Below are 24,190 nucleotides of genomic sequence, written 5' to 3'. Positions count from 1 at the left end.
CAAATAACCCAGAGATGCATTTGAAATAAAAGGGCACATTCTACTCATGTAAAAACACGCTGATTCCTGGACCATCCGTGGGCCGGATTGAGAAGGTGATTGGGCCACATCTGGCCCACGGGCCTTAGGTTGCCTACCCCTGGACCGGAGCAATATTTGCTAGTGTTGTAGGCTGGGAGAGGGTGGGTAGAGGTCATGTCTGGCCTGGCACATGATGATCCCTTTGTTAGGAATCTAGATTCAGGCTATGCTCATATTAGTAGCTTAAAATGTTTCAGTGTTGTTTCCAAAGTTGCTTTCTTCCACGGCTGTTCACACCAGAGCGGGAGTCAGAATGCCATCACCCAATGATTTCTTCAACCATGCCAAACTCCAAGTCAGTGAAGCTTTCATCTAGAGTTTTTCATTTATTGTTTCTTGCGGGAGAGGGAGCAAAGAAAAAACAACATTTCCGACTTAGACTGCCACGCCCAGGTCTTTCCGGACATTTTAGTTGCTTTTTGGAAAATTTGAAATTTCATCTGCCCATATGCTATCATCTGCGTGTGCACAAAAAACCCCCTGAATCGTGGCTTCCATTTTAGAGTATTTCTCTAAAAGCTACAGGATCTGGGATACGGGATGTGGGTAACTTTACGTGGGAGCTGGGTTCACATGACATTACCCACAATCCATCAGGCAGCTTTCGTGCTCACACACGATGGCGCATGTGCAGATGAACGTTTCACTGACTTGGAAATTGGCCTTACTTGTAAGATCTGCTTCAGAAGGACTAACCACCAAAGGCGGTTAGGTTGGTAGGAGCACAGAGCAAGGCCTTTTTTGTGGTGGCACCCCAGGTATAGTTCTCTTCCTAGAAAAATGTGTGCCTTGGGGCACCAGCCCCCCCAAAAGTGCAGCCCCAAATTGCATGAGGTTGTGGTGGCCAATTTGACTGCTGTCCTCTCATGAGAAAAAACAGGATGTCCCATATTTTATTCATATATATATGAATAAAATTAAATTTTCTGTTTTACAATTTAAAATACTATTCTACATTCTTAAGATATCAATTACTTCCCTTCTTCTATTTCCATGGTTCATTTTACATATCATAAATCCCTGCATATTTTACAAAAACTATACCATTCAGTATTCCATTATTGCATCCATCAAAACTTGCTTATACTGTTGAATTTATCTTAATGCTGCCAGCATTTTCAGCTGTACACAGTTATTCCCCATATAGTCAATAAACGTTTTCCAATCTTTAAACGTATGTGCTTCTTGTTCTCTTATTTTATATGCTAAGTCTGCAAGTTGTGTATATTCTGTCAACTTAAGTTGCCATTCTTCTTGGGACAGATGTCCCATATTTTGGGGGGGACAGTTGACAGGCATGTTTCTTCTATGTTTGAAGCAAGATGAAGGATAAGAAGTAATAGGTCTTCTGTGTGGAGAAGATGGAGAAACGCTATTCAGGTGACAGAAGGCAGAACTGCTCAGCACTTACAGTGTCCAACCTGTTGAAAAGAATAAATGGTGCCGGAAGGGAGCTGCAGCCCAAGGTAAGAAAAGGGTTGGTAGGGAGCAAGTATGAATTATGAATAAAATGGAGGAGGAGAAAGAAGAAAGAAGAAAGAAGAAGGAGACAGTTTTACAGATCTTTTTGTGGAGGGCTTTTACAGCTCTCAAAGGGTCCAATAAAGTGCCATAATGGTGGGAGACAGAATTGTGTGCTGCGGACCTGAAATCTAGGACTGATATTTCTTTCTTAGCAGGCCTCTGTTACCTTATCTGAAAAAAGCCCCTCCTCCTCCTCCTCCTCCTCCCCCTCCTCTTCTTCTTCTTCTTTGTCTTCTTCTTTTTATAACTCACCCATCTGGCTGTGTTGTCCCAGCCACTCTGGTCAGCTTTCAACATATATAAAAACATAATAAAATACCAAAAATTAAAAAAAACTCCCAATACAGGAGTTATAACTCCCAATGCCTTCAGCTGTATATTTATTTATACCCTTGACATTTGATGGGAGGGCGTTCCACAGGGCGGGCGCCACTACCGAGAAGGCCCTCTGCCTTGTTCCCTGTTACTTCACCTCTTGCAGTGAGGGAACCGCTAGAAGGCCCTTGGAGCTGGATCTCAGTGTCCGGGCTGAACGACAGGGGTGGAAATGCTCCTTCAGGTATAATCAACAATATGTGTTTTCTAAGGCAGCAAAAAATGTGACTTCCTCTGGACTGAATCTGAGACCTTTTGAATGCAAAGTACATGTGCCATCAATGAGTTATGGCTCTTCACCAACTGCTCCAACATATATGGTTAGAGTGCCCTAAACTGAAACAATTTTGGGCAATGATAATCTCTGAAATGAGACTAATGACTGGTTATCAACTCACTTTAAAACTGAAAGAGTTTCTTCCATTCAGAGGAAAACTATTTTGATAAACACCTGGTGACATATCAACTAGACATGTCATTCTAGAAGCTAGAATGTTAATTGCCAGTTGCTGGAAGTTTAAAGAGCATCTGCCAATTTCACAGTGGTACAACCAAGTTTTGGAAAGTGCCCTAACTGGGGGTGGGGGTGGAATCACTAGCCAGATCAAAACATTATCTGGCTGACAAGATCAGATGAATAATTAGAAAAATTGCTTCCATGGCTCTGGGATACAGAAAATTTGCCAGCGATATCCAGACCACAACAAGAAAGTAGTACTTTTAATATTAAAAAACAACATGCGGTTCTTATGGCCTTAAGAAAAGACATTGCTGTATTATTCCGTAGTTATTGTAACACATACCTGTTTGCTGTTATTTAACAACGGACAAAAAAATCCTAGATACCAATTACGCAATGGTGGGAGTGCAGAGATACACAGCTGCTGTGCTAGCAGAACAAGTACTGTAACTGCTATGGCAGAGATGGGATGAAAAGGTTCCCTAAGGACCACTTTCCCCTCTGGACCAATCCAGTGGTGGGCAGGGCGAGAGGCAAAAAAAGTGGGCAATGCAACAAGTGTGAATTTTCCCTTTGTACAGTAGGTTAGTTCATTCACACTCACATGTTCCTCTCTGTCCTCTTTCCAGGCAAGCAAAAAGTCAAGCCTGGTCCCAACTTGGCTGACTGCCCATTCGTTTCAGGGCCCACTTCAAAGTGCTGGTTCTGACCTATAAAGTCTTACATGGATCAGGACCTCAACACCTTAAGGACCACCTCTCCCCATATGAACCAACCCAGACCCTGAACTTGTCATCCAAGGCCCTTCTCTATGTACCCCCTCCTTGAGAGGTTGGGAGGGTGGCAGCACAAGAACGGGTCCTTTTTGGGATGGCTCCCTGTCTGTGGAATGCTCTCCCCAGAGAGACTCGCCTGGCACCATCAGTACAATGTCATTAGACACCAGACAAAAACATTCCTCTTTACCCAGGCCTTTGGCCATTAAATAATCTGTGGCCAGTTAGAGCTGTGGGTGGGGGACTGTTGTTATGATTATTTTATTATTATGCTGTCTGCTATTATGTTTTTATTATGGTGCTCCATAAAATGTGATCTTTTGCTAAAGTGTGTAACAACAACAACAATAACAATAACAATAATAATACCCCACCTATCTGGCTGAGTTTCCCCAGCCACTCTGGGCGGCTCCCAACAGAATATTAAAAACACAATAAAACATCAAACATAAAAACTTCCCTAAACAGAGCTGCCTTCACATGTCTTCTAAACGTCAGATACAGTGGAACCTCGGCTGTCGAATGCTTTGAAAGTCAAACATTTCGGCTTTCAAAAGACAACAACCCGGAAGCGAATGCTTTCATTCTTGAACGCGCCTTGGAAGTCAAACAGCTCCTGAGGCGCATTTCTCCATTTTTTCAATGGATTTTGCCAACTGGCAAATGCGCCTTGGTTGTTGAACGTTTCGGAAGTCGAACGGTCTTCCGGAACGGATTACGTTTGACAACTGGGGTTCCACGGTAGTTGTTTATTTCCTTGACGTCTGAAGTGAGGGTGTTCCACAGGGCGGGCCCCACTACCGAGAAGGCCCTCTGCCTGGTTCCCTGTAACCTCATTTCTCACAAGGAGGGAGCCTCCAGAAGGCCCTCAGAGCTGGACCTCAGTGTCCAGGCTGAACAATGAGGGTAGAGATGCTCCTTCAATTCAATGATACAGTTTTTTCTCTGTATGAGCAAACCATCCATATTGTATATCATTCTGATTTTAACATTTTTAAATGTTTATACTTTTTTATATGTAAAAAAATAAAGATTATACTGCACGCTTCTTGCCATTGGACACGTCTTACGTAATTTCTTATCCTTGCCCAAGAAAAACTGCAGGAACATTACTCTGCTGCTTTCAGACTGGTTTTCCCAAAGTGTGTTTCTAAAAAGTCTGAGGTTCTGCCAAGTGTAATTAAGGGAAACCAAGATGGCTTGGCTCATACAAACTTACTTGCATTAGAGGCTCTAGGAATATTGATAAAAGACAAAGCCAGGTTCTGTGGCATGTTTGTTTAAGATCCTTAAAGAGCAGGATTTCAAAGAAATGAAAATCAAATCAAAAACCGAGGCTTGTCATGCTGAATACAGTCAGTATTAATAAATGCATCACATGGGTGGGAGCGCACAGCTACCTATCAATTGTTCAGGATTTCCTGAGTTACCTTTAATCCGCTCTGATGCAATGCCTGTATACTCAGAAGTAAACCCCCGCTGGATTCAATGGGATTAACTTCCAAGTAGCATGCTGCATTTTACCCTTGGCTCATCTAGCAGGGCATTGTCTACCAATTACAGTGGTACCTCAGGTTACATACGCTTCAGGTTACAGACTCTGCTAACCCAGAAATAGTACTTCAGGTTAAGAACTTTGCTTCAGGATGAGAACAGAAATAGTGCTCTGGCGGCGCAGCGGCAGCAGGAGGCCCCATTAGCTAAAGTGGCGCTTCAGGTTAAGAACAGTTTCAAGTTAAGTATGGACCTCCAGAACGAATTAAGTACTTAACCTGAGGTACCACTGTATCTGGGTCCTGCTACAAATGTCAGGAGTGCCTGCAGGAGCTAGGCTCTGTGACTGGTAGGGCCTCGCAGGACTGGGGCCTTCCTGAGTTTGGCCTGGAAGGGCAAGGCGCGGCCGCACAGGTGAGGCTTGACCGAAGACTGGTAGCCATAGCTGTCAACGTTTTCCTTTTTTTGAGGGAAATTCCCTCATCCCAAATAGGATTCCTCGCAAGAAAAGGGAAAAGTTGACAGCTATGCTTGTAGCACCTGGTGGCAAGGGCTGGGAGGGGTATATAAGACCAGCATTTCCCTCTGGCTCTTTGCTACAGCAATGTGCTACCCACCCTAGCTGTGCTTTGGCTTCCTGACTCCTGGTATCCTGACCCTTGGACTCTTGGCTACCTGACCCCTGGACTGCTGACCCTGGACTGCTGATTCCCACTTCCTGACCTCTACCCTGGCCCTGACGTACCAAGCCAGGACTCCAACTGCCTGTAACCCGGACCGTGACAACAAAACATCCTGCTTATTGGAGATGTCAGGTATTAGACCATTGACTTTTTGGATGCAATGCACCTGCTGCACTATTTTGAGCTATGGCCCCAAGTGAAAGAAGGGCAACAGCCTTAGGTCTCTTAACTCATCCTACATACACCAAAGAGGAGGCTTTTGAACATTGAAAAATAATCTTGCATTTTCATGTTCAAAAGTCAGCCCAGCATCACCTCCAGCCTGTGCCTCACCTTTTATCTCAAGACCTTAGGATCTAGGCACTCTGGATTTTTATTTTTTATTTTATATGTCTTTCTAATGTATGTTTAAATCAGACACAAGGAATTCCAGCAGCTTTCTCACTTTACTTAGTCACCATATGAGCGCTTCTGAACATGATCACCAGAGGGCGCAACATACTCTAGAAAACTAAAAGCAGTCTTAATTTACTGTACTTTCTTTTTAAAGGTTTCCTACAGAAAAACCTTTCAGAGTCAATGGCCCATTAGCTGGCCCCTAAATGCTCAATACTCCATTTTCTTCCCTTCCGCTTTATACTGGGAAGAGAAATTAAATTATAATTGGTCAAATTCTACCAAGAAGAGGTATCAAATAATCTCTAGGTCTTCTAAGGAGCAAGGCTCTGGTGTTTTCTGTAGCAGAGTAGCATAGCTACGCTTCTTGAAATTATTCCCCATTCAGTGGCGCAATTTCCCTGAAATGAGTAGAACTGCAGCTTGCCCTTCAATATGTAATACTTTTCCTGTCCCAGGTCGAAAGGTGGTTAGATTGGTCTCAACTAGGGCCAGGGCCTTTTCAGTACTGGCCCCAACTTGGTGGAACTCTCTGTCACAAGAGACTAGGGCCCTGCAGGACTTGACATCTTTCCGCAGGGCCTGTAAGACAGAGCTGTTCCGCCTGGCCTTTGGTTTGGACTCAGTCTGACCCTTGTTTCCCTCCCCTTACAGTTTTGATTTATGGGCTACTTTTAAAATGAGGCTGCATTTTAAATTGCATTTTAACCTGTATTTTAAATTGGGTTTTTTCCCTGTTATGTTTTTATTGTAATTTTACTGGTGTCAGCCGCCCTGAGCCCGGCTCTGGCTGGGGAGGGTGGGGTATAAGCAAAATTTATTATTATTATTATTGTGTCCAACAACCCTTAGGGGCAGAACCTGCAGGCAAGCAGGCCCCACACACATTCACCCCTGCTGCCATTTTGATTACAATGCAATGCACTCTTAAAGGGTAATTAAAATGGTAACAGGTCAGGTCCAGCCACATGGGAACGAACCTTCAGGTGTCTTCTAAAGGTTGTTTAGTTACTTATCTCCTTTGCTCGGGGGTCACATTACTCCATACCCTCCAACATTTCTCTGATGAAAATACAGTCATACCTCTTCTTGTGAATGCTTCATGTTGTGTTTTTTCGGGTTAAGAATGCGGCAAACCCGGAAGTATTTACTTCCGGGTTTCGCTGCGCGCGTATGCGCAAGAACATTCTGCACAGTTCACACATGCACAGAAGCGTTCTGCAGGGTTTGTGCATGCACAGAAGTGATCTATCATGCTTCGCACATGTGCAGAAGCGCCGTTCTGGTTGCGGACTTTTCGGGGTGCGGACTGCACCCCAGAACAGATCGTGTCTGCAACCAGAGGTACCACTGTATAGGAAAGCAGGACATTCCAGGATCAAATAAAAAACCGGAATGGCTTCTGTAAATCCAGGACTGTCCCTGGAAAACAGGGACGCTTGGAGGGTCTGCTATTCTACCCACAACAGCCTGTTTTAGGAGCAGTCCCCTAGCTTCCCTGTCATGTTTGGAATTCTACCTGCAACATAGCAGTGTTTCTGCTACATTCTGCTGGCATAACTAGAGTCTAGGATTGCTCTTAGGAACATGCTGATAACTCATTAGCAGTATTAATTGCAAAGGAATGTTCAAATGTATATTATCCATAATAATAAAAAAAACTCTTTCCAGTAAATGCAAATGAATAATTAAGAAGAAATTATGTGCTTCATAGTATATGGTTACCCCTGGCAAAGCATCAGCAAACCAATTGAGCTAAAGATAAAATGTATTTCTTTTTCTCTCCGCAAGGTATTATTTGGAGGGTATCATGTAATTATACATGACATCTAAGTCTCTGATCTAAAGTACAAAGATAAATTTAGCCCATTTAATTTAATCCATGTAAGGCATGTTTTGAACTATCCTGAGCACTCCTGCCTCAACAGTAAAAAGAGAAGCTACTCTCTCGCCCCAAGAAGGATAGCATTGCTTTTGCTCTTTATAGCAGGTGATTACATTCAGGTACGAATTCTGTGGTTATCTGAAACAGCCCAGTGTTGTTATTGTTGTTTCTTAACAACAAAAGCCCTGAAGGTACCAGTTATTTGCAGATGGAAAATCTAGGCCAGGCTTCCTTCACCTCGGCCCTCCAGATTTTTTTGGCCTACAACTCCCATGATCCCTAGCTAGCAGGACCAGTGGTCGGGGATGATGGGAATTGTAGTCTCAAAACATCTGGAGGGCCAATGTTGAGGAAGCCTGCTCTAGGCCTCCAAATAAAAATGAAACCAGTGACCAGATATTGGCTTGGAGGGCTCTTCCTGAATACTGAAAGCAGAAGCCAACTTTCCCTACCTCACCCCCCAAAATGCCTCTCCAGAGGGTTGGGAAACCCTCTTGAGAAACACTGGATGTGGGTGGTTGTGGAAGGTCAACCCAAAAGCAAATTGACAACATGTTTTTGTTTTTCCTGAGGATTGCAAGTCAGGGTCCACAACTCAATACATTTTGGTGACCGTTTGGATGGGCAATAGCATTGTTTTGCTGTTTGAGGAGAAACAGCACCTGTGGAGAAATGCCAGATACGTGTTTGTGTTTGGAAAGAGGGGGAGAAATGACTCCTGTGTCCTCTGTGACAAGAGTTTGAGGCCTTGTACTGTTAAGATGTCGCAAGCCCATGCAACAAACAGTAGTTTTTGGCGAAACTTTCTTAGGCAGGGCCTGGTTCAGGTAAATTCAGTCTGAGGAGTCTGGAGTTAGCTGGAAGTCAAAGAGACAGTTGTGATTTTGACAGTTGAGGATTTGGTGGGAAGAAAGGTGCTGAGGAGGAAAGTGTGAAGAAAAAGACCAGATAATAGCTGAGGGGGGAATTGAGGCCTGCATGTTAACACCCAGTGTGTTATTTATACTTGTCTGGGGAAGTTCAGGGAAGGTTGCCAGTGGCTGAGTTAGTCTGAGATGCTGCCCTATATAAAGATATTACCAGAGGGAGGTTACACAAGTGAGCTAAACTGTCCAAGCAGCCAGAAGTTCAACCAGGGGATTCTTGAGATACAGAGGCAGATTGTTCTCTGTAGCTGGACAGAGTTGTAGGAATAATTGGCTGGGGTGGAGGCTTGGGGAATTTGGCCTGAGGTAAAAGTCATTTAGAGGCTACTGTCAACAAGAGTCCCTTGACTCATCAGACCCTTTGAGACTCCAAGATACAGTGGTGCCCCGCAAGACGAATGCCTCGCAAGACGGAAAACCCGCTAGACGAAAGGGTTTTCCGTTTTGGAGGTGCTTCGCAAAACGAATTTCCTATGGGCTTGCTTCGCAAGACGAAAATGTCTTGCGAGTTCCTGCAGGGTTTTTTTCCTTTCCCCTCCCTTTTTCCCAAGCTGCTAAGCCGCTTATCAGCTGAGCCGCAAAGCCACTTAACAGCTGATCCGCTAAGCCGCTAAGCCGCTTATCAGCTGATCCGCTAAGCCCGCTAATAGCGCTAATCCGCTAAGCCGCTAATGGACTTGCTTCGCAAGACAAAAAAACCACAAGACGAAGAGACTCGCGGAACGGATTCTTTGCGTCTTGCGAGGCACCACTGTAAGTATCAATATTCCCTTATGTAAATAGTATCCCTTTAGTAAACCTTTGATTTAGTTTGACATATACCCTGTCTCTAGTGTTGGTGTCCATCTTATGCCTAAGCCTACCACGCATGCTACTAGGAGGTGTCAAATTGGGCACCACAATTTAAGAAGGATGTTGACAAGCTGGAACGTGTGCAGAGGAGGGCAGGCAAGATGATCACGGGTCTGGAAACCAAGCCTTATGAGGAATGGTTAAAGGAGCTGGGTACGTTTAGCCCACCATACTCCACATGCTGGAATACTGATCTCCCTCTTCCCTCTCTATCTCTGAGTTGTATTTGCTTTTATAGCTAAGTGGGTATGAAACCCTAACTATTTATGCAGCCTGCCCCGAGGATAGGGCAGTCTACTTATCTAAGTAAACATCCTTGCAGCTATTACAATGGCTTTCACCAGGATCACATTGTGTTAAGCAATTGCACAGAGGAGGGCAACATAACAGTGACAGCTGTGGCCTGAAGGAGCTGTGTGCCCCCCCAGAACCATTTCCACTAAGCCAAAAAACCTGTCAAACTTTCATTCACAGTATATTGAGGTCCTCTTGAATTAATTAATTATTGGGTGAATTGCCTTTCACATTTATCCTGAAAATAGTCCAAGAATAGACTTTAAAAAATAACAGTGTTTCCCTTTCAGCTAGCTGGAAATGTTTACATACCATGGATTATATATTTGCTTTCCTACTATTGACCTTTGCCACCACTTTACGCTCCCGAACTAGTCACCCAGGGACTCAGAAACACATACAAAGCAACCTCTCAGAGTACCAGAAGTTGAAACGATGTGGCAAGCGTCATGATTACATTCCACAGCGTGCGAGTCAACGCCTGGATCTAGACGCATCAATGAAGCATTTCAGTTAAATGCGTTGTAAACATTGTATGAGAAATTGGGTTGGCAAAAACCGAACTCCATAGCGCCCTCTGGTGTCACGGTGCTATAATGCATATACAACGCATATAAAGTGCTTTTTCTTTGCCAATGTATCTGAGTCCCAGCATGCTTTTTGCCCCTGCTTCACTGTCAAAGAGCGAATTTCCTGTTTTATGGAATAGTGTTTTCTCCCTTTGTTCTTCTAAAGCAGGAGTGGGGGACCGGCTGACTGCAGCGCTGGATTATTGGGGGGCTCTGACTCCCACCCAGCTCAGCTAGCATGGCCAATGATCAGAGATTACGGGAGTTGCAGACCCTCCAAGTGTCCCTATTTTCCAGTGACAGTCCCGAAATTTACAGAAGCCATCCCGGTTTCTGATTTGATCCCAGAATGTCCTGCTTCTCCTTAGGATGTCCCTATTTCATTGGAGAAATGTCGGAGGGTATGGAGTTGTAGCCCAATAACATCTGGAGGACTCTATTTCTACTCTACAGAAAACCACAAAGAAGTCTTAGGTGTTTTGGTACAAAGCTCCTATAGCCATAAGAAACAACCAGGATGTCAACAATGGTAAAGGTGATGTGCAATTCTTTAAATAAATGAAACAAAATAAACCGGAAAAGAGAATTAGGGGACCTGGTTTTGGAGCAGCACTTTGTCAACCTGAGCTTCCCACTGCCCAAAATGGCCAACCCAAATCTATTGTCCTTGGATTACTTTTTCCACTCTCACAGAGGGTTGATTCCAGTTGCGCAAAGATTAGTATGGACTCACGCCAAATATCTGGCTGTGTCACAGTATTGAGCAACCTCTGACAACTTTGCCATAAGCACAATGCTTATGGTTACATGAGTCTGAGGTAATGTGAATTGGCTCAGTCTTTGGCACGAGGAAGTGAGGTGATGACAACCCAGCCAACTTTCTTCAGCGTCTTCCTTTCACTCTCCAGGAAGATACACATTACTCAGCATGGAAGGGGAGAGCCTGGTGCTATAAAGATGGATGATTCACGAGAGCTTCGAATCCCCAGCTGCTCATTTGTGCCAGCTGCAATGTCCTTTATACATAAGCAACAACTTCCAAGTGTGAAGGTGGATAAATGCTCGGAGGGGTCCTTCCTCTTCACTTTGCACTTGGGTGTGTGACTCCAGCGGGGGCGCAAGTGCCCTTTTCAAAAGGGATGATATTGTTACAGAACAAATTTGCCCAGGTCTGTGTACTTGCTGGGACTGCTCCCATTTTGTAAACACAGCCTAGCGGGTCATTTATGCTATGCCTGTAGCCTGATACCAAGTAGAGAGTCTAAATTTAGCTGACAGCTAACTGCTCTGAGGCAAAAGCGAAAACGAAAAATTGAGGCACAAAACTAATTACGCCAAGTGATGATGGTTTTCTCTGCTAGAGCGTATCCTTCAAAACAGGGGTTGGGGGGGATGGGTGGCACCTGCAGGCCTTGGACTCTTTTATTCAGCTCTCAGGCTATTTTCAGAATCAAAAATCCTCTGCAAACAAATCAAAGTATCGCCAAGACCATATAACACCAGTCCTGAAAGACCTACATTGGCTCCCAGTACGTTTCCGAGCACAATTCAAAGTGTTGGTGCTGACCTTTAAAGCCCTAAATGGCCTCGGCCCAGTATACCTGTAGGAGCATCTCCACCCCCATCATTCAGTCCAGCTTTGAGGGCCTTCTGGCGGTTCCTTCCCTGCAAGAAGCAAAGCTATAGGGAACCAGGCAAGAGGGCCTTCTTGGTAGTGGCGCCCGCCCTGTGGAACGCCCTCCCTGTGGAACGCCCTCCCAACAGATGTCAAGGCATTAAACAACTATCTTACTTTTAAAAGACATCTGTTTAGGGAAGTTTTTAATGTTTTGTTGTTGTTTTTATTATTTCTGTTGGGAGCCGCCCAGAGTGGCTGAGGAAACCCATTAAGATGGGTGGGGTATTAATAATAAATAATAAATAATAATAATAATCTGTTTCTGTCCCAGCAACCTGCTAGGTGGGGAGGGAGAGAAGAGAGCAAGGAAAGGGGGTGTCAGAGAAAGAAAGAGAAGGGGTGGCCTTGACCAGTTCTGGCTCTGGTGCCACCAAAAGATTACCCACAGAGCCCTGCTTTGAACACTGAAGCTTACTGGCTGAGACTGGGGGAAGGCAAGGAAACACTGAGCTGTGTGATGCACCAGCAGGAGTACTGCTGTGTCCATGCAAGGGTTTCCCTGCTGATGCCTCGCCTCAGCATCACCCAGGTAAGATGCAGCACTGGGAGGGTTGTTCCATCACTCCCCCCCCAAGGGAATCTGACCCTTAGCAGAAAGAAAAGGTTGCTCATCCCCAATCTGAAAACAGTGCTCACATGAAAATGTTCCACCTTATTTCTTCTTCCTGGAAGTGATTTGTGCAGCATAGTGGCCAAGGCTGCAACCCCAGCCTCATTGGCCTAGGAGTAAATGGGGCTTTCTTCTGAGTAAGCGTGGAAAAGATTGTGAGCTGGGAAATATCAGAGTCAAATTTCATCTCCGCAATGAACTTAGGCAAGCCACTGTTCTCTCTCTGCCTCAACAGCTCCTCCAGCCTTTCATTTGCAATATGGGCAGTTTGGGTGTTTGTTACTGGTCTAAACCACTGGGCCTCTTGGGCTTGCCAATCAGAAGGTCGGTGGTTTGAATCCCCGCGACGGGGTGAGCTCCCGTTGCTCTGCCCCAGCTCCTGCCAACCTAGCAAGTAGATAAATAGGTACCACCGCAGTGGGAAGGTAAACAGTGTTTCCGTGCGCTCTGGCATTCATCACGGTGTCCCATTGCGCCAGTAGCAGTTTAGTCATGCTGGCCACATGCCCTGGAAAACTGTCTGTGGATAAACACTGGCTCCCTTTACCTGAAAGCGAAATGAGTGCTGCAACTCCAGAGTCGCCTTTGACTGGACTTTACCGTCCAGAGGTCCTTTACCTTTACCTTTTATCTTGTTACATGGCTATATAAATATTAAGGGCTATTAGTAAAGAGATGCCCAGAGGAATAACAGGACAGTTCCCAGACTAACCTTGCTCTTAGGACCCATGGCCATTTTAAAAAGAATGCATCGGCAACATTTCAGCCCTTCTTCAAATATTGTCACAGGCCCCTTTTCGACAGCACACTATTTTGTGAACACATAATGTACCTCCTGCAGGAGAACCATTGCATCGTTGTTTAGTCCTTGAAACACACCTACATACCTGGGTAGATCTACTTCCTTCCACAAAAGACTGCAAATCTGTAGCTTTCCCAAATGCTAGGCTATTGCTGATGGGATAAGTTTGCTGTAACTTGTCACTTAAAAAATAATAATTACTGGAGAAACACTTCTTGAGGTCAACTGCACACAGACTGTAATGGATTTTTTTTTTAAAGACTTTAAAAATCTATGAACATTTTTGAAACGCTGTAGGTTTATGAGGAGTAAACTGTGTCTCACAAAAATTATCTAGGCATTTCAAACTTTGTTTTTAAACAGCAGAAACAGACCTGGTTCTTGAAACTCAGCAAGGTGTCAGAAGGATCTTCAAATTCAATACTTTCTTTTGTAAAAGTCCTACTGCACATGTGTGCAAATGGCTTTTGGCACATAACAGAGCTTGCTGGATCCATACCAATAGCCGGAACTTCGGGGTAAGAGTTGTAATACCAATTGCATAAATAGTACATAAGTTGGGGATAATGTTTAATGTCCGCAATAACTGAAATACTTCATACTTGGCTAGCAACAAGTCAATAGGGATTAGACAGTGCAGTTCTGGCTTCCTGTTTAGTATACATTGTTCAAGATTAACATCCCTGTGTGTGTCTCCTGCACATTGTTTTGATTGAAATCCGCTCTGGCCATAAATAGACTACATATGGAATGAAATCTGGATGGAGTCAATGGCTGTCCTACCCCATGTAATGTGTTTGAGATGGTAGTTTTAATCTGAGGTTGTGGCATCAGCAGGGAATTTGTCATGCAGTTAATCTTATTAAGTAGTGTGGGTTATCTCGTTGTTCAGAGCTAATTATGAGCTTAAGTGTTCTGCTAGATGGGACCAGGGTACTCAGTAACTGGCAGAATGACAATATAGGTAACCCAAAGCTGATTTGGGACATATGCACTGAAAATATATAGGAACCAGGACTTCTTTACACACTGTGCCTTAGACATACATGCCACAAGTCTCCACAGGAAAGGAGGTCCTGGTAATGGCAGGTAACATTGCTGAATTACAATTCCCATCAGCCCCAACCACCATGGTCAAAGACTAGGGAAGATGGGAGTTGTAGTCCATCAACATCTGGAGAGCACCACATTGGCTACCCTTGATCTAGAACAGCCTTTCTCAACCTTAGATCTCCAGATGTTCTTGAACTCCCATCACCCTGACCACTGAGCATGCTGGATAGGAACGATGGGAGTTGTAGTCCAAGAACATCTAGCAACCCAAGGTTGAGAAAGGCTGATGTAGACATTCTCATTTTGCACCTCAGCAGGAACAGCTCCAGCCCTGTGGCTGATAATATGGTAGATTAACCAAGGAGGAGGACTCACTTCATCACTGGTGGTCAGCGCAGCTGATGAGCAGTAGCCCGGATAAATCAAACCCTTCTGATGGTTGACTTCCTCAGCCAGCTGCCTCCTCACTTGATCTCCAATTGGCTGTCTCTCCTGCTTTTCAGAGATCTGCCACAACTCCTTGCTGAATATCCTTGCACTAGCAAAACCTAGTATGATGTTGTGTGATGCGCAGCAACATCTGAGAATGATATGCACTGGTAAAAAGCTGCTACCTAGAAGAGGAGCAGACTTCCCCGTTCAAATTTACATAAGATTCTTGCAGAAGTGTCAGCATACTTTAAGCAACCAAGTTTGGAGCATTTATTTATTTGAATAATGTTATACCACTTTACTTTGGCAAAAGCTAAAGATTCAAAAACATTTACAATGCTAAAATATTAAAACAGAGTGGGCAAAAAGAGTGTATTCCATTACGATCCATTTCCATGCTGATGTAGGGGAACAACAACCCATTAAAACACATTACACCAGCTAATGTCCCATTAAAATAGCAATTTCCCTAATTCTAAAAACTATATGGGTGGGACACCGGGGGGCGGGAATCAACCAGAAGGTTTTGGCCAGCTTCCTAAGAGTTGATAGAGAAAAGCATCTATGAATCTCCATGGGACCATAATTCCAAAGGGCTAAAACCAATATAGCCTCGTGGTTTGCTCTCAGTATCGGTACTTTTGAAACAGGAGAGCAGAAGGGTAAGCTTTTTGAAGTTGGGGGTCTCCTAAAGCTGAGGTCCTCTATGGAGAGAGATTCTAATAACAGCAGACCAAACTAAGGAGGGCTGGGGCTCTATAACCAACAACCTGAACTGAAGCTGGAAGCAAACTGATAGCTATCTGTTCCCAGAATAAGGCTGGACATTGTATTATACAGCAGCTTGTGTTTAAATTTATGAAAAGTCATCAAGGGCAGTCCCATGCAAAACGAGTTACAGTAGTCAAGTCTAATGCTTACCAAACAATGGATAATCGTTGCAAACTCTCATTACTTTAGTTGTCAGAGAATGAGGTGGAAATAGCAAAATATCCCATAGGATACCACTGTCTACTGTGTCTCTAGGATCAAGTCAGCCTCTATAAGTAAATCTAGGGGTGGCCTTAAGTAACAAATGACAATCACATGGCCATCTGTCATGGATGCATTAGTTGAGATTTATGCATTGCAGGGGTTGACCCTCAGGGTCCCTTCCAACTGCACAATTCTTTGAGTCTATGATTCTATGAAGCGTCATCAATAATTAGACAAATCAAGATGTATAACTAGTATCTCTCCTGTCTTGTCTATTAATCCTCATCCATCCAACTACAGCTGTCCACTGCTGGTTAAAAGGACAGAGATGGCTGCTCCTGGATCACGTCAGACAAGATCTTAGTTGGTACAGTTGTTAAAAACAGACCTGGTCTCATCAATTTGTTGATGATAGGTAAAGGTAAAGGCACCCCTGACCATTAGGTCCAGTCGTGACCGACTCTGGGGTTGCGGCGCTCATCTCGCTTTATTGGCCGAGGGAGCCGGTGTACAGCTTCCGGGTCATGTGGCCAGCATGACTAAGCAGCTTCTGGCGAACCAGAGCAGCGCACGGAAACGCCATTTACCTTCCCGCTGGAAGGTATTTATCTACTTGCACTTTGATGTGCTTTTGAACTGCTAGGTTGGCAGGAGCAGGGACCGAGCAACGGGAGCTCACCCCGTCGCTGGGATTCGAACCGCCGACCTTTTGATCGGCAAGTCCTAGGCTCTGTGGTTTAACCCACAGCGCCACCCGCGTCCCTTTCCCCTCTGTTTGCTTGTTTGTTGATGATACCTTGTTCTAAATCTTCAGACGATTTCTTCCAGCAGCTTCATAGAGATGTTAGGTGGAACCTGGGTTGAACTCATCAAAGCAACCCTCAGGGATCCAAGGAGTGATCCTACTGCCTGATCCTCTGAGATCATCTGATCAGAAAAGGGAACAGGGAGCCAGCAGAGAGTGGAACTTCTAATTCCCAACAAATATTGTAAGCAGCTCGTGAGTTATTCCACTCTACTTTATCAAACCATTTCCTCCTGTTATTTTATTTAGACCTCACTTCACACATAAGATGTTTTAAGCATGCATTCCTGAAAACATAAAGTGTGGATGCCGTGATTAAATACATGTCCCATATTGCTACATTTATCAGAGAACCATGGTTCGCTGCAGCTCCCTGCTGAGTGTTCACCCAGTGGGAAAACTCCCTCCCACTATGTATAATGCATGGCCAAAATGGCCATAAGTCACCATGTCAGTTCTGTGCTCTGCACAATGTCTAGTGCTCTGCTCCTCAAGCCACTGAACCACTGCCTAATGCCAGACCAATGGAACTGGTTCATATCACAACTTCATATAAAGACAACATAATTTATTAGTATTATGTTATTACTGCAGATTTAGTGTTCCATTAAGAATCCGGCTAAAGTGGACCACAAACAAAATGGCTTTCAAGTTACAGATCCCAGCCTTCAGAGAGAGTGAAATAATTTCTCGTCAGCTTGCAAGAAAGGAACACTTAAGTATAGCAATCATAGTGTAACATAGGCAAACAGCGTAAATTTTCATTGCTCAGCCAGAGCAAACTATCAAGCCTAGACGTTGAACCACACCAAAGTTCCTGCTTTGTACAAATAACACTGCATGCTCTGTATTCCCTGGCTGCTTTCCTGGTTCCCATAGCTTACTTACCAGGAATTTTAATAAGGTTGTAAAATCTCTTAGAAAAACATTTCGCTTAGAGAAGCATAATTCCATCAGAGGATGGAAGTTTGCACATTTGTGGTGGCAGACAGCTTTCAGATCACCATGCCACCTGGTCTTCCTGCAGGAGAAAGATTTGACTCTTTGGTGCACTGTAGAGCAAGATGCTAACAAGGACTGCCCTCTCCGCCTTCTCTTCTCTCCCCCCACCTCTTGCATATTCAGGACTTAACTCCTTCTCAGCAGGGAAAAGGGGAAGAGAGCACAGAGTCTGCTTACTCTCTCTCCATTGCACTTAATGATAAGGTAAAGGTAAAGGGACCCCTGACCATTAGGTCCAGTCGTGGCCGACTCTGGGGTTGCGGCGCTCATCTCGCTTTATTGGCCGAGGGAGCCGGCATACAGCTTCCGGGTCATGTGGCTAGCATGACTATGCCGCTTCTGGCGAACCAGAGCAGCACACGGAAATGCTGTTTACCTTCCCGCCGGAGCGGTACCTATTTATCTACTTGCACTTTGACGTGCTTTCGAACTGCTAGGTTGGCAGGAGCAGGGACCGAGCAACGGGCGCTCACCCCGTCGTGGGGATTCAAACCGCCAACCTTCTGATCGGCAAGTCCTAGGCTCTGTGGTTTAACCCACATCGCCACCCGCGTCCCTTGCACTTAATGAAGTGACACAAAAAGTATGTGTCTGTCTGGGTGCATTTAATTAGCAGAACTGAGGCAAAACCATCTTGCTTTCAGCAAAGGGGTTCCACCTCCGGTGGGAAGGAAATCCAATATCCAGAAGCCAATGTCCTTCCTGTCCACTGTTTGCTTCTGCTCTACCCACCACCCCCAGCTTAGGAGCATAGGAATCTGCCCTATACTAAGGCTGATCCTTGGTCCATGTAGCTTAGTGTTGCCTGTCTTGATTGGCAGCAGTTCTCCAGAGTATCAGGCAAGGGACACTCCCAGAAATGCAAGGACTGCACGTAAGACGTCTCTGTTTCCTTCAGAGAAATGTTGGAGGGTACGGAATAGGACAACCCTATTTTCATCACAGAAATGTTGGAAGGTATGGAATAGGACATCCCTATTTTCATTGGATAAATGTTGGAGGGGACATCTCTGTTTTCATTGGGAAAATTTGGAGGTATGCTAGTGTCAGGAACGTGTCTCACCCGAGCGCAGGGGAAGAGTCAGACTCAGAAATTGAGCTAAGTGAGAGAGAGACTGACTCTGCAGATAAGAGCTGGCTAACAGAGCTGAGAAGGGGGAGTTTGACCCCTCTTCCCCAAAAAGACACTGTTAGCTCTCAAGAAGCGGGAGAGTTAGGAGGCAGCCAGAGTGTTGCTAGGCAATCAGCAGATAAGCAGAGGACTGAGAATGTGTTGAGTGGAAGTGGGGAGGGGGAAAGCCAGCCTCTCAGTCCTTGTTCTAGGAGACTGGATAAGGTCAGAGGACCACGGAAAGGCAAGAGGGGAAGGGAGGGAATCTGGCGTCCTTACTGCTGTGAAAGGGGTGGAGAGTTAGACTGACCAACTCTCATCAATGCGAGCAAGCGAGAAGCAGTGCTCTGGATGTGTTTTTGAAAATAAACATAACATAAAACTGCTGGAGAGTCATTATTGGGGCTTGCTTGCCTGCCTGAGAGCATTACAACCAGAACCTTTTGTGTGCAAAAGTGGTATTCTGCCACTGTGTTGACTTAATTTATATCCCACCCTTCCTTCAAGGAATTCAGGGCACTGGACATGAAACTCTCACCTCTCCCATTGTACCCTCCCAGTGTGGTTTAGGTTAGATAGAGAGAGGGCGGCTGGCTCACAATCACCAAGCGAGCTTCAGTCTCCCTGAGTCCTTGTCTGACTGCTTTTACTGCCACTTCTGATTTTGTATTACATTTCAATAATTATATTTCTCTTTTGTCACCAAACACTAAGCTTCTGGTGTGTTGTGGTGTACCCTCCTATCTTCTAAGGGACATTCGCACAGCACAAAGCCCAACATGTCCAGAAGACAGACAGTCTAACATGGTAACAGCGGGCCTCCATTTCTCTTTGTTGCTTCCATGATAGTAAGCTGAGTAATAGGCCAAGATGTTTGACGGCGAGGAAGGAACATCGCCATGGTACCCACCCTCAAGTTTCCTACACATCTGGCTTGCTTTGCAGTGAGACCAGCCAGCTGTGAGGTAACAGGCCAGTCAGCAGCGAGGAAAGGAATATTTCTCTGCCTCCCAGCACAGCACAGCCTCAGTCAACAGGGCACCACTGCAGGGAAGGAGTGCGACTCTGAATGCAGAGAGTCGTTATTGCTGGCATTCAGCTTCAGACTAATTGCTATGCTATGCACTTTGCAGAGCATGACAGCAACGAAACAGAGATTCCTGCTACAGTTTAAATCTTTGGAAAGCCCCCAGTGTAGCGTCTGAGATTTTGAGAGAAGGAAAAGACCACAGATATACAAGCTGCTTACAGAGGAATAGTGATTATGTTCTCTTGTGAGGTACATGAAAATGTCAAATGCCACTAACCTGCCTAGCATTTAGAGCAGGGTGACTCTGATGCCTAGGCTATGTCACCAGGGCGCAAGAGTTGAAGACTAACCCCAATTCTTACGGTTGGACCATCCTTATGTGTGCTTTTGTGAATGTTGCGAGCCATGAATCATCCTAAAAGACAGCAGCATTTTTTCTAGAAAAAGAGGTGCCGGAACTCACCACGAACACCTCCCTTTTTCTCTTATAATGGCCCATCTGAGAAGTGAGTTTCAGCAAGTTCCAGACGAAAAAATGGCCTTGCTAAAAGAATAAGTTCAACAGGTCAGGAATCTGAGGCCCTCGCTCACAGCTTATCTATAAACCGAAAGCAATTTTTAAAGCCACCCTCTGGGTAACCCATTATGGCACATATTGCAGAAGCTGAAAATACGAAGGAGGCATCCAAGCAGCTGCAGGAATTTAAAACAAGCATTAAAAAATGGAGGTAGACACAGGAGGAAGTACTGATAAGCTCCCCAAGCACCAGATACAAGAGATCAGGCATCGCTCATCATCATGGCATTAACTGAGTTGCCAGGGGGTCCTGAAACGCCAGTCAACATTGCCAGTGCAAAGGGCCTCAGGGAGAGAAGGGGCTGCATGTTATTGTTGGAAAGGGCTTCAGGGAACCAAGGAGGCAGAACACGGTTCCAACCGTGGTCATTTGGCCAAGTGCATGAAGGGATGTAAGAGAGAGAGGAGTGTGGATGCCTAGCTGGCGACTGTGGCTGATTATCCCAGAGCAAAAATCACACCGACACCGAGCCAGAGAAGTCGCTCACCTTTCCCTTCAAAGCGTGATGTGCCGCAGCTGCTCCGGTGATTCCACAGAAATTAAAACTGCAGGGCTTCAGGACACAGCTGCTGCCGGAACGGAACAGCGGATGACCCTCCCTATCAATTTCAAGCTTGCTACAGCATTTACAACCTGCTGCATAGACCAGTGCTTGTGCTGGGAAAACTCCAGCTTCAAGGAACAAGGCAGCACGGCCATTAAAAGGCAAGCTTGCTTTGAAAACAATGAACCCTCGGAGGTTTAACGCAGCAGGTTAGCATTGGGTGGGTTGTGTTGGTTCCTTCCCTCAACCCAGCAGCTTGCACAAGGGGTGCCAAATTGTTGTTGTTGTTTAGTCGTTTAATCGTGTCCGACTCTTCGTGACCCCATGGACCAGAGCACGCCAGGCACTCCTGTCTTCCACTGCCTCCCGCAGTTTAGTCAAACTCATGCTGGTAGCTTTGAGAACCCTGTCCAACCATCTCGTCCTCTGTTGTCCCCTTCTCCTTGTGCCCTCAACCTTTCCCAACATCAGGGTCTTTTCCAGGGAGTCTTCTCTTCTCATGAGGTGGCCAAAGTATTGGAGTCTCAGCTTCAGGATCTGTCCTTCCAGTGAGCACTCAGGGCTGATTTCCTTCAGAATGGATAGGTTTGATCTTCTTGCAGTCCATGGGACTCTCAAGAGTCTCCTCCAGCACCATAATTCAAAAGCATCAATTCTTTGGCAATCAGCCTTCTCTATGGTCCAGCTCTCACTTCCATACATCACTACTGGGAAAACCATAGCTTTATTACTCTTTATGAATCTAGCTGTTGGGACCACGAGAGGGAAGGGCATGGCAGTGCCAGTCAATTAGATCAGTTTTGCTACTCAATGGCATACTAAGTGCAGGGTTCTGTGGAAGGAATTGGCATTCAAATGCAGTGAGACTTGGGGACTTAAATGGGCAATATGTTGCACATTCTCTCTCATGCACACTTGTTCTGTGTCACTCTCACTGCCAAGTGCCAGTGGGGATAACTTCTCCCTTCATTCCATGGTGATCAGTTTGTTTCCCCTTCCTTCTCACTTGGCCCCTGGGCTGCGAGACTTTATTCACTTCTGGTCCCTCCAGTGCTGTTCCAAGCCAGCCCATTAACTCCATCTAATGGTTTGTCTGGTTCTGCCAATGTGATGTTGTTAAAAGCTCCAAAAGCCCGAATTAGCCTGATCAGTACTTGGGCACGAGTTCTCCCAGGATGTGTGGCGGTACAGAAATGCACTTTACCGATTCAAAATGCCATCTATGTTTTACCACTTTGCGGCCCCAGCACAGTCTCTCTGGCTCACTTTTTTTAAGAGGATGACTCAGTATCACCTGGGCAACCAGCTTCTACCCACAGCATAATGGCACTAGAGAAACTCAGGGGGACCATAGTCTGGCATGAGACAATTCCAGTTTGAGTGGCTGTCCACCTTGGCTGAGCAAGATCTTCCCGCAGACGCGTCAATATCGGTTCTTAATTTCCCAAATGAAAGCAATGTATTTCAAAGCCTCTGAGTTGTTCCAAGCACTCCAGGGCAAAACTTGAAGAGCAGAAAACAACACTGAGTCCAGTAAATATACCATGGTGTAGAGGCATTGCACACTCAGCCTGCAATCCTGTGCACAATTAAGTCCCATTTAACACACTGGGATTTAACTTCTGACACTGCCACAGAGCTCTTCCCCAGTGCTGGGTGTGAGACTTCCACAACCCCTGCAATTATCTTTGAATACTTTTAGGATGTTGAGTATAGACCATGTTCTTAAGTCTTTGTGTTGTTTGTAGGGACTCAATGTGCTGTGAACTAAAGTTATGAAGTCCATAAAAACCCTCAAAAATAGAAGACATACTAGTTTTTATTATTATTATTATTATTATTATTATTATTATTATTATTATTATTACCCCACCCATCTGACTGGGTTCCCCCAGCCACTCTGGGCAGCTTACAACATATCTAAAAACATAATAAAAACACCAGTCCTTAAAAAATTCCCTAAATAGGGCTGCTTTCGGATGTCTTCTAAAAGCCAGATAGTTGCTTATTTCCTTGATATCTGAAGGGAGGGTGTTCCACAGGGATGGCGCCACTGCTGAGAAGGCCCTGTGCCTGGTTCCCTGTAACTTTGCTTCTCACAGTGAGGGAACCACCAGAAGACCCTCGGAGGAGGACCTCACTGTTCGAGCTGAGCAATGGGGGCATTAAAAAGAAAAGGATTTCCCTACTGTAAGGACTAGCAACTGCAGCATATGCTGATGTTGCAAAGGAGACAGCTACAAGGTTATATGATCCAGGTTCAGGGAAAGAAAAGCTTTCACAGGGCCCTGAGGCAGAGGTGTCCTAAGACAGAGACCAAGGCTGAAATCCAAACTCCACTAACCTGGGAGTAACCCCCACTGAATTCAATAATGCTTACATTTGAGTAGACGTGGTTAGGATTGCGCTGGAAACTGAGCCACTCTGGATTGACATTCATGTCTCAGGCCCCTTCTGCCCACTCACATTCTCCCAAGTCCATCCACATTTCACAGATTCCACTTCATGCTTACCAATAGCCACTCCTAATCTCCCTTATCCTGTCTATGCAGAGGAGTGGTGGGAGGCACCAGCTGGGGAACCTCCAAGGGAGAAGGCCCAGAGCCAGGGGGTTGGTGGTGGGATGATGATGAGCGGTCAGAGGGAGAAGAGGGAGCAGACTGGGAGGAGGAGGTGTCAGAAGATGAAGGGGCAACAGGATTTAGTGAGAAGGAAGAGGCTGTGGCAGAAGACAGTCCAGAAGCAGAGGCAGAAGCAGAGGAGGCACAGTGGAGGCAGGCTGCTGAAGAATCTAGGGAGTCTTTCCCTCCTGTGGCAACCAGCTACCCTTCCTCCTGGCCTCCCAGAACACGAAGAGAAATGAAGAGGGCAGTACAATGAGAGGCAAGAAAACGAAGCCTTAGGCTGCTAGGGAAAGAACCATCCATGGGAGCAGTGGGAAGGCCATCTTCAGCCATCACAACTACCTCATTGGGGTTCCTCAATGACATCCTTTGCTCTCTTTCCAACCAAGCCCCCCTTGAGCAAATCTCTATTGTGCTGGATGGCAATAATGTATTTATTACTGCACAGGTTGCAAAATGTGCCTTGGCTGCAAGTAAGTTGAGAGCTAGGCACCAAGACAAGTATCATAAGGGGGAGTGCGAGACGGGGAGTGCTTAACTCAGGCATGGCCAAACTTGGCCCTCTAGCTATTTGGGGACTACAATTCCCATCATCCCTGACCACTGGTCCTGTTAGCTAGGGATGATAGGA

At 45.4% G+C, this 24,190-nt stretch overlaps 1 protein-coding gene across 3 annotated transcripts in view; it reads right to left on the bottom strand.

The window, feature by feature from the left end:
* The window catches only part of APOH (apolipoprotein H), a 31,971-nt gene extending 14,228 nt beyond the window's left edge, over window positions 1–17,743 (bottom strand). For all 3 annotated transcript variants that reach the window (XM_053375354.1, XM_053375357.1, XM_053375355.1), the window contains exon 1: window positions 17,559–17,743. The gene's annotated coding sequence lies outside the window, so the exon portion shown is untranslated. The remainder of the gene's footprint in view (window positions 1–17,558) is intronic.
* Between the last annotated feature and the right edge of the window lie 6,447 nt (window positions 17,744–24,190).

This window comes from Podarcis raffonei, chromosome 2 (assembly GCF_027172205.1).
Source record: "Podarcis raffonei isolate rPodRaf1 chromosome 2, rPodRaf1.pri, whole genome shotgun sequence".
Taxonomy (NCBI): domain Eukaryota; kingdom Metazoa; phylum Chordata; class Lepidosauria; order Squamata; family Lacertidae; genus Podarcis; species Podarcis raffonei.
The sequence above is the reverse complement of the archived record's forward strand: the minus strand, read 5'-3'. Positions and strand labels throughout refer to the sequence as shown.